The sequence below is a fragment of the Lactuca virosa genome, chromosome 9, assembly GCF_052849685.1.
Source record: "Lactuca virosa cultivar CGN04683 chromosome 9, Lactuca_virosa_CGN04683_v6, whole genome shotgun sequence".
Taxonomy (NCBI): Eukaryota; Viridiplantae; Streptophyta; class Magnoliopsida; order Asterales; family Asteraceae; genus Lactuca; species Lactuca virosa.
Genome location: NC_136434.1, coordinates 21,354,454 through 21,359,631, shown reverse-complemented (window position 1 = coordinate 21,359,631; position 5,178 = coordinate 21,354,454).

Here is a 5,178-nt window from a genome sequence, read left to right as displayed (position 1 = left end):
ATTATATAAGTATTTAATAATAAAATAAATAAGATTAAAATATGCGTCGAAAATAAAAGATTATTTAGGACAAATAATCTTAACCTAGTTGTAGTATACGTAATAAGGATTACGAAGATATAAGGAGCGCTCAAATCCGAATTCATATGAAGAAGTTATGTTTCTTCGAAGTTTCACGATTAAACCGACACGACTTTGCGTATCGTAAAAAGTAATTTAAACAAAATTCGTAGTATTCGTTAAACCGAGAGCGTGCATATAGAGAACATCTAAATCTGACTTCATTAGAGGAATTTATGATTTTTCTAAGATCCAACGTAAGTAGTATACAACTCAAAAATCGAATTTTAGATCGGTCGACTTTTAGCCGAAACAATCTAAACGAGAATTGAAGATCTCTTTAATAGGAACCCAACGATAAAAGGATGGTCAAAAACGGACTCCGGATAAGAAATTTATGCATTTTATACTTGCTTTAACAGTATAAGCTTGTGTGAAAAAAAAATCAAGATTAGCTAATGGAGTTTAAAGGAAAGTTGTAGATCTCGTCAACATATTTCTGTAGATATAAAGAACGTCAAAAACAGAGCTCGTACGAAGAAGTTATGCAATTTTGAAAAACCAAAATTTGGTACGCGCGTACACATCACGCATAGCTTGCACCTGAAGCTAGCCACGATGCCCTACCCAAATCAGGACACGTGTCAGCTAACCAGTGGACCAACATCAGCCTAGTGCGCGACGCGCAAGCCTAGGGTGCGTGACGCACATCGTTTTCTTCGCTTATAAATACTCCGCTTCGTATATGTTTTCACCTCCACACCCCTATACGCTTTCTCTCTAGAGCAATCTTACTTTTTAAGCTATTTTCCCTCTTTTTTGGCCTGTGGCGGTGCCCTGCGACACCCCTGAGTACTCATCTGAGTAGTAGCCTTCGAGTAGAAGTTCCCAAGTCAGTATTATGCCCGCTTAGTTCCTGTTTTTTTCATCAAAAGTCCTCTATAAGTGAGCTACACTTACTATGCTTTCGTGCAATTTATAATTATAGTTATAAATCCTTTCTAGGAACTTATAATTAAAGATTTATCAATAACTCCAAGTCATTATACTGATTGATCTACTTACGAAAATGTGACTAGAAGGGTTATGTCGGCATGATTGTTGGATTTCAGAAAGGCTATATGCCGAAATGGTCCTGCCTCCTAACTGTCCTGCCTGACTGATCCTTACTTGATAGATCTTGAAGTAGACTCTAGGATTGTTGAGGAATCTAAACCCTTAGGATAATAGTTTATAAATCATGAAACTAGACTATGGCTTAGTGTTATGTACATCTAGGTCTTTTGGAAAATGTATATGGCGAAGCTCTGCCCGATTCACCAATCACCAAACATTTTTGTCAGATGAGTGTGTAGTTGTTATTAAGAACATAATCTTGAATAAAAGTATTATTATGTGATAAAATATGCTTACCTGTATTATGTAACGACCCAAAATACGACCCAAAAATTTTTGTTTTAATATTACTAAAAATGACATCATCGAATGTCATATATAATAGAAACCATGAAATGAGTAACTCAAAGGTCATAGTAACAGTGTCAAAACAAACTGTATCAAACATATCAAAAGATCTGAATAAAACTCCCAGGATAAAACTGAAGCTGTGGTGTGAGCGATGCCATCAACCCGAGCTCTTCCCTTTGCTAGCGGAAGTACCTGAAACCAAAACTGAAACTGTAAGCATGAAGCTTAGTGAGCTCCCCCAAACTACCACATACCACGCAATAACATATAAACAACCATTGGGCCTTTCCCACTGCATCGGACCGAAGTCCGGAACTAACTGCATCAGACTGAAGTCCGAAACTGACTGGGACCCCGTCCCCTGCATCAGACCGAAGTCTGGAACTGACTGCATCGGACCGAAGTCCGAAACTGACTGAGACCCCGTCCCCTGCATCAGACCGAAGTCCGGAACTGACTGAACACAGCATAACATAAACATACCAACTAACATAAATACATATACTGCATACTGCATCGGACCAGAGTCTGGAACACATGACACAAAACATGCTTGAATCACAAAGACATCAAGCACTCTAACTACTAAATCGGACCGAGGTCCGGAACTACTGCTAACTAAACGGGTCGGCGTTGTGGTCGTAGACCCGTTCCTACTGGAAGGAAAACTCACCTCGTAACGCTGGCTGCTGAGATACTGACTCTAAAACTGGCTGACTGCTGCTCCAGAACTCACCGGCTACAAATCCCAAAAACACTAGATCAGGTACTGATAACTGTCCTCAGGGTAAAATGTCTATTTTACCTCTGGTCAAAGTCAACTTTCAGTTGACCGGACTCGCCGAGTCAGGGCATAGACTCGCCGAGTCCCTCCATCACTAGATCTGAACTCTAACTCACCGAGTCCATTCCCACTCACTGATTCACCCTAAACTCTCAAATCGGGGAAAAACCGGGGACTCACGATTCGACTCGTCGAGTCTGAAGAACAACTCGCCGAGTCCCAAGCATGCCATTACTATACAGTTGATTTTTCTCGATTCCAAAGCATCTAATTCATAGATTTGGGTTCCTAGGACTGATTTCACACGTAAAGTTTCTAACTTTACGTTCATGCATGCTCATAATAAGCTAAAATGCCCAAAAAGGAGCTAAAAGAGGAAATCTAGATTTGGAATGGGTGTTTAGCTCAATAAAGGAGGCAACCTTGAGCTTAGGGAGTCCTGAAATGCTTAGATCTGAAACCCATACATCTTAACTACCCATAAATCGACCTCAAAGTCTAGAAAAGTCTCAAAAACAACACTAGCAAGCTTTTAAGGAGGTCTACATGACGACAAGCAAAGATTCGAGCTTTATACCTTAATGGAAGCTGGAATGACACAAAAAACTCAGATCTTCTTTGCTTCTCTTGAGAACCCCTCTTCTCTCTTCTTCTTTTAACTTCAAAATGCACCAAAATCCTCCACAAAATGAGAAATACTCCAAGAATGCTTAAAGGGAGGCTAGGGTTTAATAAGGGACGTTCTGAGGGTGATGGAGGCTGGTTTGGGGCGCATAATGATGTTTAAATAAGGTGCAAACCCTTGAAATTAGGGTTTCATCCAGACTGGCAGACTCGCCGAGTCCAAGAATATGGACTCGTCGAGTAGCCAGCTTAAAACGCGTGCAGAACCCGTCTCTACTCGACGAGTTGGGCTACAGACTCGTCGAGTACCCCTCTAGAATTGAAACTTACTTTATTTAAATCACATACCTGAAATGGGGCGTTACATATTATCTGTGATATATGCTAATTGTGTAATTATAATAATACTATTGGATTAGAACCCGAATTAGAATTCGATTGCCTTTAGACATAAGTCTTGCCTTAGGTTTAAGAATAATGTCACACCCCCGGACCAGACGGCGGAAACGTCCGGAGGCGGGTGACTTCATTGTGCAGTATCATAACAATTGAATATAAATGAAACAGAGCAATCCAAACGTCATACATTGAGATAACAAGCTTACATTGTTTACATATTGTATTTGTTCTTCGAATTACACAAAAGAGACATAAGCAGAAAAATCCAAGCTACAGCTAAAAGTCTTGCATCCGTGTCCCTTGTTACCTGCTTACTAGATCCCTGAGAACACAAGTCGTTTTGAAAAGCGTCAACTAAAAAGTTGGTGAGTTCATAAGCATTTTTGTACAAAATCGTTTACACTTGTTTAGAATCGTTCTTATCGTACTTTCAGAAAATCCGATATTTTCTATGAAATCGTTTGAAGTTTTGCCTTGAAAATCATGAATATGTGTGTCCATGTCATTACTTTTATTCATTCTTATAAGGAGTGATTTTGAAAAGTAGTGTGATTTGTAAAAGCGAGCTGTGTACGAGAATAGTTCTTTTGAATAGTAATAGTCAACCGTTTCCAGAAAAATCCCTTATTTTCAAAAAGAGAATATGGTTGAAAATCTTGTTCCTCTTATCGAGTAAAATTGAGTGTGCGTTCTAGTTTATCGTTATCGAAATCGTAGAAAATCGTTTTGTCCAGAAAATCCTATATTTTCTGCTATAAAATATTCGTAAGTTCTAGTTCCAACTATGTATATGTGTGGGTTAATTTATCGTTTTGAAAATCGTTTACAAACGTTTTCCATAAAGTCCTACGCTTTTTAATTTGTAAAAATAGCAGTATTACGACTCTATACTTGTTAGGAGAAAGAATCAACATGGCAATTGTGGACATTCTACGCGATGAAAAATGACAGTCAACGCAACAAATGCAGACCATCACTTATCATGTATAGGACGGTCAACACAACGTGCCAAAAATTTATTTATGAGGTTTTTCCTTACATAAATTTCTAGATGACATAACATATTCTAGTGAGTCGTTATAACCATACTAATCTGACGAAGTGCCTGTTTTGGCGTTTCTCAGGCGCCCTCGGTTTGGAAAAGACATTTGTCACCCTAGACTGGCCTGTCTAGCTGTAGCGAACAGCGAAGGTGCGGTGTGTCAACCCCGTATAGATCTATACACAAATTCCCGCTCTCCCTCCAGGAGACTCTGACTATAACTCCTTACAGGACTTAGTCGTACACTAATATTTTTATATTTAGGTACTTTTGAGATTTGTATGACTAGAATATTAACAACCTTTTGAGCAATCGTTAGAGATCCATTATTTGTTAGATAAATAATGAAATTCGTACTTGTTAAATAAAAATATTGTTCTCGTTCCATATCGTTGATTTTGCTCGTTAACTAGGTGCTCGTGTTCGTTCCTTTTCGTTTATTGAAAAATAAGTCATTTTAGTCAAGAGAAAAAGTGTCAAGTTATAATTTGTATAAATTTATAACTGCCGCTTATGACACGCATTTTCTGTTTTATGACATATAGAACATTATTTATGTTGTTGGAGGTTTTATGACAACAGTTTATGACATGCAAATATTTCTGTCATAAAGGCTCTATTTGTGTATTTTCTTGACGCAAACTTTTATATTGAATATTTATAAAATACCCTCTGACAGTTTGCAAAATAGTCACAAAGTTCCCATTTTCGAAAATCACTAGAATAAGTGTCAACATATCAAGGTTCCTTTTTATAAGTTTTATTTCTAGACATGAAAGCATAGATAAAGGGCTTAAGTTGG